Raw genomic sequence first — 13,333 nt, 5'->3', positions numbered from 1 at the left:
ATGTTGGCAGGGAATAAAATGGCAATGAGGGAGGTAAACTATAAAAATAAGCATTCCATAGCATGGAAAACTGTGTTGAAAGCACCCTGTAGTAAATAGGGACGACTGACTAACATCCAGCATACTTTGGTTAAGATGGCAGTAAACAAATATACTTGTAAACAGTCCCATGCATGGTGGTTAAAAATAACAACAACAACAAAAAAATTGGTTGAGTAGTAAAGCTTCTGGAATCACTTTTTCCCCCAAGCAGTGGTTCTCTATTGATTATTCCTGCTCTAACACTCAAAGCAAACCAGTTCTATGAAGAATCAAAGGCTACATTTTCAACTGTATGTGGGAGGGGGTGGTAGGGAGGGAGCAAAGCCTGGGGAGACAAGGAGTTTGAAAAAGCCCCCAAGTCATCATTGACAAAGATCATTTCCCCATTCCCTCTGAGGATCACTGCCCTTAGGTCTCTAGAGAGACATGATCTTCCCACAGGAAGGATCTCAAAACATGAAAGTGTTCATTTTTGACTTTACTCAAACTTTTAAGGCATTCAAAGCACATCTTGAATATTTACAGATAAAATAATATCTTATCGGGAATTTGCTTAAAAATAACAGGGTGGGGGGGTGCACGCCAGGGTGCCTCAGTCGGTTAAGCATCTGACTCGTGATTTTGGCTCAGGTCAAGATCTCAGGGTGGTGAGATCGAGCCCCATGTTGGGCTCTGGGCTGAGTGTGCTGCTTAAGATTCTCTGCCTCTGCCCCGCCGCTGCCCCCCCCCACCCTATGCCCATGGTCTCTCTCTCTCAAAACAAACAAACGGGGTGGGGGCGTTGTGTGGGGGTACAGATAAAGCGATATTGGCCATGAGAGCTGCAGTTGTTGTAGGTAGCAGACAGGGATGTCAGGGCTCATACCATTCCCTACAATTTTGTATGTGCTTGAAATTTTCCATATTAAAAGTTAGGGGGTGTTTTTTGTTATTGTTGTTGTTTTTTAATAAAGAAGTATTTCTTAAACGGCACTTAATAAAGTAATCTGGCAAAATAGAAAATAGTGCCCACTTTGCGGGAGTATGTCACAGAAAAAAGGGGTCAGAATTCTTCTCCATGCAAACCCCTCTTGCCCTTCCAAAAAAGCTTGCATTTAACCACATCAAATTGACAGTAATCATTTTGCATTCCATTTTTAAAAGAAGGCAAGAAAAATTCCTTTTGTAGGTAAAGCTGACAAGTTGAATAAAATGCAAAGAACAATCAGGCAGAGAATAAGGGACTCTTCCTGTGCAACTTGCTTTTAATGAACTCTATCAGAACACCTGACTCTCACTTACTCCTCTGATGAGCTTTCTCTGTCTATTCATGCCAGGAATGCTTTGTCCTAAGAGACTCCACCCTTCTTTGAGAGACTGTAGAATCCGCAACTCTCCAAATCCAGTTCTTTTCGCAGTCAGTGTCTACACCCAGGGTGATGTGTGTCCTAGAAGGTCACAGCTAATCATAGATAGGAAGCAGAATGGGAGAGTCCTGCAAGTGTCAGAACACTAAGAAGGCAATAATGGGCACTTCCATTTTTAAAGCAGATACAATGACGGAGGCATTCTGCTAATAAGCATTATCTCCAATGGCCCTATGAAATGGCTATTCCTAATGCCCCCATTTTAAGACTAGGGCACCAAGGCAGGAGAGGTTAAGACCCTGCCCAAGATCACACAGTTACTAATGACACTGTGTTACCCTGTGCTCTTACTCAGTGCTAAAACCATGCTAAAAATGCCCAGAAAGGGGGTAGAAAACGACCTGGTGATATAAAAATAACCATGACAAGAGCAAACAACCACATTCTGTAAGGAAGGCTTCACCATGCAATCTGCAGTCTATCTTTGCTCACCCAGAGTGGACTCTATTCAGATATGGCGGAAATGTATCCTGAGCCCTAGGAGGTTCTATGCAGAGGGCAAGGCAGCAGAATCAGGGTCCTGCCCCGTCACAGCATCCCATACCTCCACCCCCCAACCCGGTGCCTCTTACCTAGACAACCTCCCTTCTACGGTTCCAGTCTGTGCTGCAGAGAGGGGTAATCCTGGCCCATCACATACGACCTCTTCAAAAACCAATTTGAAAAACACAATCACAAGAGCAACCGAAGAGGTTTTCCAGCCTGTTCATATGACTCACTCATCAAAACAAAAGAAACTCGCTGAAGGTAAACGTACCTCCAGCTTGCTTCAGCCTCCTCCAGGATGTGCACCCTGAAGGGACAAAACTGATCAAGAGAGGGACTCTCCGTGAGAGGCTGTTACCAGTGACCTCCCTTGTTAGCAAAGTTTTCCACACCTCCCTCTCCTGTTTCCTTCCTGCCCATGCCTGAGTTCCCTCAACTTCCCCCTCACATGGCCAGGGCTTTCGGATGGGAGGACTCACCCATGTCACTTCCTATCCAAACATCAGCAGCAGCCCCGCCTCTCTGCCAACTCTCTCTCCAAGTGGGTCGGTGCATGCAGCGCCCAGCTTCCCTGGGTACATCGCCCCGTTCCTTGGTTTCTCGAGCCCCACCAGTGAACCTCGCCCAGATGTGGAGTGATTTCCCTGCATCAGCCACCTACAGGCTGTGGAAGCATAGCTCCGAGGCTGCCGCACTTTCTACATTTGTACTATGGGGTGGTAACAATGCCCACCAGCCAGAGCTGCTGGATTACACCCGTTAGTAATATATCAAGTGCTGGCACGGTGCCTGGCACACAGTGAGCACTGTTCGTTCGTCCGCAGTCACTGTCCTTACTGTTCCTGTCACTGAATACTGCAGGAAGCCCAAGGAAACCAGACTGCCAAGTGTCACAAGGGTAAGAACTGCTTTCCAACAAGCCAATGGTTATCGAATTTTTAAAAGTGAGGCGATGTCTCACAAGGAGACAAAACGTGAATGCAAAACAAGCAACTACAGGTCTCACAGACTGGAAACCATGACAGGCTGCTCAGTGGGTTTCAGATGCGGTGACCACTTCAGTGAGTCAGGAATACAAGCAAGCAGGGTCTAAAGTGTTAAAATGCAATTCACTTCTCCAGAGCCAAGAAACTGAATCAGAGGGGAGAAAGAATGGAAACAGGTATGAACTAGTGTCAGCTGCTCAGAGTTGCATAATCCCAACTGACGTAACCAAATGTTAATTACTAATGGGAAAAAACAAAGCTTCTAAACAGAGATGGTCATGCTACAGGTTGGCATCTACATAATAGGTAGACAACATGTGCACATGCACACACACGCACAGGAAGCCCATCATAATCGTCCTTTCTTCTGTCCCCTGCCTATCTCACACACATACACACACACACACAACCTAAGTGGGTACTTGGAAAAATGTATGTCGTACTAAGCAGCTCTCAGGGACAGTACAAAGAAAAGGCACCTGTTTCTAGCACAGTAACTTTGCTATTATAAAAACAATTTGTTAGCATACGAACATTCCTGTTACCATACGAACATTCCTGTTACCATTAGTGACCTCAAAACTGAAGATATGCTCAGCTGCATGCATCAGTGTTGAGCAAGCCCGGGCCGCTACAGACAAGATGCTACCTGCGGGATGGCTCTCCCCCTGGGTGGGGGACGTCTGCAGCCCTGGAAGGTGTAGGCACAGGAAGGAACAGGAGGGCAAATCTCAAGGACTTCAGTTCTCAAGTTGGACTCTTAGCTCTTAAAAACTGAGAAACTTAAACATGTATGATTTCTAACAAATTCATATCTGATAAATACAGCAAACACGACACAGAGTAAACCTACTTCATGAGGCTCCCTTTGCTCTCCTGATTTATACCTATGTTTCAGAATGTTAAGGATTTCAAATCTCCCTGGAAATAAACCCTGTCTATGGAAATCTTTGTACATCAGCAAAAACATCCCTGGGAAAATAAATGCATATCTATTCTTCAACTAGATTGTGCAAGGCCAGGAACCAACAATGCTTTCTACAGCTTTTAGAACCCCACATCCCTCCGCACTATAATTAACGCATACTCTAACTCAGCAATGCTACTTTGGGGAAATAAAAGCAATGAATCTTAAGGATTATGTAGAAGGATGGTGCAGTAAACATCGTCTGTAGTAAAAGGTGGGGAACTAAAAACAACCTATCTGTAGAGTTATGACCAAATTAACTCTGGCATTGCCACATTATTTAGGGTATTATGCAGGTATCAAAAATTAGTTAACTCTGAATCTATGAACTCAGAGCAACACCTATTAAAAATTCTGTACCTACTGGCTGGTTGCAAAAGTTGCAGGATAATACATAAGGCAAAAATCAAAGCAAAGCTAGTCATCATGTATGTGTTTATGCTTACACAAGCTTGGAGAAAGGTGTGGAACATGTCCATCTTCGAAGGATAAAAGGGGAAACAGAACATCTACTTTGTCTTTATTCAATCTTTGGAGTATTAATGTTGTGTTAAACCAAAAAACCCATATGTTAAATACTGCCTCTCCTGGGGCGCCCAGGTGGCTCAGCAGATAAAGTGTCTGCCTTTGGGTCAGGGCCTGGTCTCAAGCCCTGAGTCCAGTGGAGTCCAGCTCCCTGCTCAGCGGGGAGTCCGCCTCTCCCTCTGCCTCTGTCCCTCCCTCCCCTTATGCATGCGCATGCATGCTCTCCTTCTCTCTCTCTTTCAAATAAATAAAATCTTTAAAAATAAAAATATAAATAAATAAATAATACCGCTCCTAAATGCTAGATATAAAAAAATTGGGGAGAAGTCTTCCTTCAGGAGTACTATTCTATCAGCCTTCATTTACCATGTGAGCTAGAATATCATCGGCGTGATTACCATGTGCCAGAATTGAGCTAGACGTTTATAGGCACTGTATCATCTGACCCTCACAATCCCAGTTTACAGACAAGGAAGCTGGGACTACATAACCTGGCCAAAGTTCCAAAGCTCAGTCTTCACAATTAGATTATACGTACAGCAAGATGCACCTTGACCATATATGCCCCCTTCACAAATAACAATATTTAGAACACAATCTCATTAACCACGTGGCCTTTAGCACATATAAATCATACCTTGATGAAGAGCAAAAGCAAAATTAAAAAAAAAAAATCACTTGGGATCAAACATTCCTTTTTAAAATTGGAATTAAAACCACTTAAATCCTGGGACTTCCATGAGTTTTCCTTCTTTTGAATTATTAGGCCTAGACAGGCCATTCTTTTTCTACTTTAAAATTTTTAATCATCTTTAATCCTTCCTGATTATAAATTCATTATAAAAAAATGAAAATTATAGAAAACTATGAGGGGAAAAACAAAATCACCCAAAATGTCACCACCCAAACAGGATCAATTTCAAACTTTTGCATACTTTATCCCATTCCTTTAATTAAGTATATTTTAAGTTTGTTGACATAGTTCGGACGGTACCACACTGTCTGATATCTTTCAGTCTTTCTGATTACTACTTATTATTTTCCCTTATTATTGTTTCTGAAAAACTTACTGAAATTAAGTTCAATAAGTAAAACTTACTGAAAGTTGTTCAAAAACAAGTTTAAACTGTTATATAATATTCCAAAGTAAAGATCAACATTTATTTATTGTTGAAATGTTGGGTTGGTTCTGATTTTTTTTTGTGATTGTTCAAAATGATTTGCCTATACCTCTGATTCTTTCTTTAGGGTAGTTTTTTTTTTTTTTTTTTTTTAAGATTTTATTAATCTTAAAGGGGGAGGGACAGAGGGAGAAGCAGACTCCCCATTGAGCAATGAAGCCTGAAGCCAGGCTTGATCCCAGGACCCCTGACTCACAGGGCCGGATCCCAGGACCCTGGGGTCACGACCTGAGTCGAAGGCAGACAGATGAGTAACCATCTGAGCCACCCAGGGTAGATTCTTAAGGAAGAGAGTTAGTTACCAAGCCAAAAGCTATATGTTTTTACAAGCGTCTTACTGCATACTCCCAAACTGATTCCCAAAGGTCTGTCAAATGCAGAAGCTATGATAAACTGCCACAATTTCCATTTCTTTACCTGTAAAATGATTGAAATAATGTGTTTTCTCAAGTGCTTCAATGAAAAGCTGCATAACGGAGAACAGAAAGGAATCAAACTTGGGAGTCAAAAGCACCCAGATCAGGTAACAGCTTTTTTTTTCTCTTACTGGGTTACCTTAAGCATGGCTCCTCAGCAAGTCAGAGAAGCTTTCGTAAAGGAAAATTTCAATCCAAAAAGGATAGATCAAAGTCCTAAGGTGAGAGCAGGTCTGGGTAGCAGAATGTCTCCCCAAATCCAGCCTGCAATAAATAGGATCCCTTCACTGATAGCTACAGCGCTTTGTCCCAGTACCACAACTTCAGAAGCAGCTCTGAGAGCTTTTAAGAAATACAATGTGGTGTCCTCCATCAAGTGGTAACTAGGGAGCTTACTTGGCCTGCACATCAAATGACTGTACTTCCTTATATTTATATATCATTTCCTCAAAAACTATTATTCACTCAGCACAGACTACTGATTGTGGGAAATCCCAGAGAACAAGTAAAAACACCCTCTCTGCCTACCAAGTTGTAGGAAATGCTAGGTAAGGATAAAAACAGCAGCAGCACACAGGCAGCTGGGAAGAGAGGAGCCCAGACACAGGCAAGGATGAGCAAGAAACAAGGAGTGGATGAAAATGCACACCAACACCCTGGAGACTGCTCTCTGGTTCAGGATAATCTACAAAAGGTAGAAGGGCAGATGGCAAAGGCAGAAAAAAGAAGAGCAGCCAGTGTGGAGAGATTTTGACTGAAGGTTATGTCAAAGCTCATTTTATTCTATATAAATGCAGTATTTGAAGCAAGAGCAATGGGGGAGCCCCAAACAAATTCAGCACAAGGCAAGTATAAAAATTAAACTATTCTATTCATCGGACTAGTACATTCGATTTCTTTACATTGTTTCACTGAAGCCAACACTGGAGCATCGTGACTGGTCCTCAGGAGCACCTGCTGCATGAAAGTCAGACTGGTAAACAAGGATTCTGATCTAGCAACTAAAACAGGCAAGTAGTAACGAGTGAAGATGTCATTCTACTACCTGTGCGTGGACCCTCTCAAGGGAGAATGAACTAATTGGGGAAAAAAAAAAATGTAATGGTGGGGAATCCCTTCTATACTAAGAACTTTTAGAAACACAAAGTGGGGCACTTGGGTGGCTCAGTCGATTGAGTATCTGACTCTTGGTTTCGGCTCATGATCTCATGGGTTGTGAAATGAAGCCCTGTGTTGGGCCCCATACTCAGCAGAGTCCGCTTGAGATTCTGTCTCTGCCCCTCCCCCCACTCACATGCACACGCGCTCTCAAATAAATAAAATCTACATTTAAATAAAAAAAACTACATTAAAGCAAAATTTTTCAGGGCACCTGGGTGGCTCAGTCATGCTCCCAGACTCCTGGGATGGAGCCCTGCACCGGGCTCCCTGCTCCGCGGGGAGCTTGCTGCTTCTCCCTCTGCCTTTCTCTGCCTCCCATGAAAATAAATAAAATCTTAAAAAAAAAAAAAAAAAAAAGCCAGGGGCACCTGGGTGGCTCCATTGGTTAAGTGTCTGCCTTCGGCTCAGGTCATGATCCTGGAGTCCTGGGATCGAGTCCCCCACTGGGCTCCCTGCTCAGTGGGGAGTCTGCTTCTCCCTCTGCCCTTCACCCTGCTCATGCTCTCTCTCACTCCCTCTCTCTCTCTCAAATAAATAAACCTTAAAAAAAAAAAAAGCAAAATTACTCAAGATGGCCATACTTTGATGGCTCATTCCAGTAACAATCTTTCAATCATATTGAAATATCTTTTTTGTAAAATATACTGATATCTCTAGTGATAATTTTATCTATTTCCTCCTTGAAGTCTTTCATCCTGAAAAGGGCAACTGGGAACCATCCTCTCCATATCACACTTTCATATATTTAACACTCTTATTATGACATTGCCTCAGGTTCTCTGACATAAATATTCCTACCTTGCTTGTCTTCTCTTTTGAGGTACTAGTTCATTGCCCTGTAATCATCTCTGTGGTTCCCTAGTCACTCTAAATCCTTCTTGTTTTCTCTTCATTGCAGACCTAAAATGAGGCAAGTTTATCTTTACAACCTAACTCATGGGGATGGGCTTATTTCAGAAAACACAGAGCACACATGTTGGATTTGCCCATGAAATTTCCACTTGAACAAAAAGATCGCTCACTAGAGAAGACACCAAAAGAAAATCTAACCATGCTCTCATTTGTTTTTTGTTTTGTTTTGTGTTTTGAAGATTTTATTTATTTATTTGGCAGGGAGAGACACAGTGAGAGAGGGAAGACAAGCAGGGAGAGTGGGAGAGGGAGAAGCAGGCTTTCCCACTGAGCAGGGAGCCCGATGCCGGGCTCGATCCCAGGACCCTGGGATCATGACCTGAGCCGAAGGCAGACACTTAACCGACTGAGCCACCCCAGGCGCCCCTACCATGATCTCATTTGTGTCAGATAATGAAGAAGAATGTGACAAAGGAAAAAAAGTATGAAGTGGGTCTGGAATATCTACGCTTAATTCCTTGCTCCGTCCGGTTACTTGAATCCCATCAATAATTAGAAAGTTAAAGCTAGAAGTTGGGAGACAACAGGGTTTAAGTGGCAAAACAAAGATGTTCCCCCCTTTGAAAAATCACTTCAAATCATGGAGGGGAACACAACACAAACGATACAAGCTCTAGGTCTGATGAAGCAAGGGGGGTTTCAGAAACCCCACACCAAAAAAAAAAATACAAATACAGAAGGGAAAAACCTGGGAGAGTAAGCTAGATGGGGCTTCTGGAAGCTTAACTTTGAGAGGCACAAGGTACCAGGTGTTGAGGTTTGTTTTGTGAAGTGTGTAGGCTGTGAGTAGGGAAGGATTTGAAAGTAGGGGAATTGTTTGAATGTCTTTATAAGGGCGTGTTACTGTTCCCAGTCCAGATGGCACAGGAAGTCAGAGGGCTCCAGGAGGAAAGAAAGAGGGGAGCAGGGTGAAATATCCTAACAAGACCGGCTCACGGGGAAAGTTGTGTAAGAGTTCCTTAAAGCAGTTGGAGGTGTGTGGGAAGATTGAGTCAGATGTTTCAAGAAAACCAAGCAAATGCAAAGGTGAAGCATTTGCAAACTCAAGAAAAAAACAAAAATGTGTCCAAGAAAGAAAACCCAATCTAAACACCACACTTGGCTAAGCTGTAAACATGACTTGCATATTTATACTGAACAGAAAGCACTGAACTGAATCTAACCAGAGTATTAGTGCGACGATTCTGGAATGATGGTGGCAAGGAAGATGGGGTGAAAATGAGCTAAGGTCCTTCCTTGCTGCTGCCACCACCATCATCCTGGCTAACACTATGGAGCACTTCACAGGTTTTATAGTTCTCATACTGAGCCCTGATAAGTGGGCCTTGTGTCTCTCCCAGGAGTCTGCCACAAAACAAAAGGCATCATGAAGCCTCCCAGACTGAGCAAAGAGGGATGTTCCTCTAGCAAGGAAAGTCTCCTTCGAATGTCCTGCAGTCAGCCTTTGGAATTCTTTCAGCAAGGACAGGAGAAGCATCCCACCCAACTTCAGGAAGTCTATGATAACTGCCAGAAGTAAGTCCTCATTAGACCAGAACAGATGAATAAAAAAGGGCCAGTGGACACTGAGCTGGGAGAAGTGGACCTAAAGAGAACTGACCTAGCCCTCCAACTCCTCACCTCCACCACCCAAATAATACAGAAGGTTAATCTCAACGCAAGCACAGACAGCTTTTGTACTGAGCCTAAACCCATGAAGAGCGGGGCTGAAGACACCCAGCCTTTTTATATGTATGCGGTGATCCCCTGAGCACAGACATCCACAGACGCTGAACCATTAAAAGCGGTATTACTGAGAGGGTCGATGTTATGGTCATTTATCACTAAATGTTCATGGCCAAAGCCATGCCCTAATTTTATCAGAAATTCAAAAATTTGGAATTTAAATTTAATTAAATCAAAACTGTCCTAGTATGTTTCTTTTAAAATTTTTTTTAATTTTCAGCTTTACTGGAGTATAACTGCATATAAAATTCTAAGATAAAGTGAATGCCATGATTTGAAATACATATATACTGTGAAAAGATTCATATACTGTATATATGAATTATACATATTTTATATATTATACATAATGACTATTACTTCAATGACTATGGCTCTAGTGTTGGCTTCAAAGGAATTTAATTTAAATCCATGTATATTGTATATATTAATTATATTTTGTGTTACATATTGTGAAAAGATTTTAGAATCGTCTCACTAATACTCTGGTTAGATTCAGTTCAGTGCTTTCTGTTCAGTATAAATATGCAAGTCATGTTTACAGCTTAGCCAAGTGTGGTGTTTAGATTGGGTTTTCTTTCTTGAACACATTTTTGTATTAAAATCAAAATTCTGGATCTTGATTTTTTTTTTTTTGAAATTATAGTTACCATTTCTGGAGCATCTCCTCCATACTAAACTCTGTATATTCTAGTACTCACATCATCAACCGTGTGGTAGGCATTATACCCATTCTGCAGATGAGCCAACTGAAGCTTACAGAGTTTAACTCACCTAAGAAACATACTAGCTAGCGATGGAATTCACAGGCTCAGACTATGTAGTCTCCCCTCTTCCATAATATCTGAAAGGAGGCTTTATTAGGACTTTTCTACAGAGTCTGGAGGGTTACAGGGAAGTCAATCTCTGCCGATGGAAATCTAACTTAGAGCTCGTGACCTACTGACAGTGTTGTATACAACTAGTTAACCACATTAGAAAAACAGACTCTTGGAGCACCTAGGGTTAGGACAATGGGAAGAAGTTGCTAGATGACCCCAGGGTCAGAAGAAAAAGCAAGAATTGAGATTAGAAGGAGTGGAGAGGGAGGCTCGAGTCTTCACCCACAGGAGCCCAGTGTGCTCTAGACATATGCCTGGCATTTCCCATTTTGTTCCTCTGTTTCAAAAACAAAAACCACCTCCCATGGATCCTCACATTCCTCCCAAAAGTGAACAGAGGCCAATCTTGATATTGTAGTGTTAAAAAAAATAAACCAAAATGTGGGAAAGGTCTTAGATATTTACATGACAAACTGGCACAGCCCAAGCTTTAACTTTGGCACCTCTCAGGAAATCTAGAAAAGCTGACCCACTGTCACCCAGAGGCACCAACCTTCTACCTATTTGTATTAGTTTGTACACTTTGGTCAAATTCCCCAAAGCATCTTTTCATTGTACCAACAGAATAATAAATACCAGATAAACATGGGAGGTGATAAATGTGTTGATTAACTAGATTGGGGACGGTGTGTGTGTGTGTGTGAATCTTTTCACAATATATATGTATTGCAAATCACGGCATTCACTTTAAATATCTTACAATTTTATATGCACTTATATATACTCCAATAAAGCTGAAATTTTAAAAAAATTAAAAGAATACCAGGGGAAAAAAAGATATGCTTTTTAAATAGAAAATATCATGGGTAAGTGCAGATGTGAACACAAACTGCACCGCACATGCTCCTCGCAAGCCAATTCCAGTATGAAAACAAATTCAAGTAAAGTCACTGATTTGTGGATAGTTCACATATGAGTAGAGAAAGGAAAGGAAAGGAAAGGAAGGAGGCAGGGAACAGCTTACTGAAAGTCTCAAAAACTAGCCAGACATGAATTAAGGAAAGTGAATCAAATATTCTTAAATCCAATTATAACAGCAACAAGGGAAAAGAGCTTAATCAACCTATGCATTGCAAATAACGTATGAAAAGCTCTGAAAGCATCTTGTCGCAAGATAACATGCTCACAGTGACTTAAACCTAAGCCGGCGGGGTGGAGGGAGGCTCCAGAAGGGGAGGCAGATACTGCCAGTAGGATCTTTAGGCCACAGAAATGGATGCATCTGAGAGAGAGTCGGGGGGAAGGCATTACTGGATGGCTTCCCTGGTCTGCCGCCGCACCTCCCATAATCCTGTCATGGTAACAAGAGCAAAGGGAATCGGAACAGAGCTGGGACCTAAAGTCCACGCCCTAAAGCACTGTACCCACACAGCACAAAGACCTTGCCCTTACAATAGGACTGCTAATGAAGGACACAAGTGGAGGAAACAAAAAGCCCTGGATACACCATCTGGCATATAAGCCAACCTTTTAAACAGAAGAGCATTTCCACCCAAACTTGAATTTTGTACTGACCACAGGCAATCCTCCTACTCAGGAGCCAAGAAAAGTAACTGAAAGTCAAATGTGTTTTCCCTTGTTAGATTAAGATTATATTTCAGGACAATGACCTAACCCACATTTTTAAAAGAAATTCATTACTGCAAATATTTATCAAGGACCTACTCCATGCCAGGCACTAGGCTAGACAGTAGGGATAAAACTATTTTAGAAGAGACACAGCTGTGTTGTCCTCACAGAGCTCACCTACCATAAGACACGTTAACTGTCTTAAAGCAACCATCCACACAGGCGCACCAAGGAACTGAAATTAAGCAGGGCGGGATTATCGCTGAGCATATAAAAATCACCGAATAACGCACTGGCACAAGCCTTCTCTTTCTTCTTAACGACATCTGCCTTCCTTGAACTATCAAATACCAGAACATTAAGGAATACCACCAACTTGCACTCACTCAACCCATTTCTTCCGAGCAATTAGCAGGTATCAGTGTAGACACAAAGAGTACAATACGGTTCTTGTCTTCAGAAGCTCATAAACTAAGGAGGATGAATTCTTGAGAATCAGAGGGCAAGTGGCATTCTCTGGAAAGAGGTTTAACAGCTGTGTTTAAGAAAGTTTTTGGCAAAACTGACACAAAGTAATATTATTGCCTTTTTCTCCTTACAAATGTCCCTATAATGAGCACAGACCTCAGAACAGGCTCTTGACCTCTCTGCTATGTTGAAATGCATTTCATCCAAATGAGCTTGCTGCCCCTTCTCCAAATATGAAATTCAGTCTACCCTCCCACCACGGCATTCAAAGGCATCAGAATTTTCCCCAGTCGACGCTGTGGCTAAGGCAGTCCTAAAGATTAAATACAGTAGTATGAGGAAGGTCCTTTAAGATCTGCTCTTTTCAATTTCTTTCATGAGTGTTCTGTAGTTCCTAGAGTATAGATCCTTTACCTCTGTGGTTAGGTTTATTCCGAGGTTATCTTATGGTTTTTGGTGCTATTGTAAATGGAATCGTTTCTCTAATTTCTCTTTCTACAGTTGCGTTGCTAGTGTATAAGAAAGCAACTGATTTCTGGCATTGATTTTGTATCCTGCCACATTACTGAACTGCTGTATGAGTTCTAGTAATTTGGGGGTGGAGTCTT

The 13,333-nt window shown here is 42.0% G+C and overlaps 1 protein-coding gene across 3 annotated transcripts in view; it reads right to left on the bottom strand.

Annotated features, from left to right (window-relative positions):
- Positions 1-13,333, bottom strand: part of PTPN14 (protein tyrosine phosphatase non-receptor type 14) — a 192,844-nt gene that overhangs the window by 112,581 nt on the left and 66,930 nt on the right. The window contains exon 1 of one of the 3 annotated variants that reach the window (XM_081824801.1): positions 2,021-3,428. The exons of 1 other annotated variant lie outside the window; for it this stretch is intronic. The gene's annotated coding sequence lies outside the window, so the exon portion shown is untranslated. Of the gene's footprint in view, positions 1-2,020; positions 3,429-13,333 lie in introns of those variants that run through there. One more of the 3 variants, XM_081824799.1, reaches the window with a different exon arrangement.

Source organism: Leptonychotes weddellii, chromosome 6 (assembly GCF_054177405.1).
Source record: "Leptonychotes weddellii isolate Sample4059 chromosome 6, ASM5417740v2, whole genome shotgun sequence".
NCBI lineage: Eukaryota > Metazoa > Chordata > Mammalia > Carnivora > Phocidae > Leptonychotes > Leptonychotes weddellii.
The sequence above is the reverse complement of the archived record's forward strand: the minus strand, read 5'-3'. Positions and strand labels throughout refer to the sequence as shown.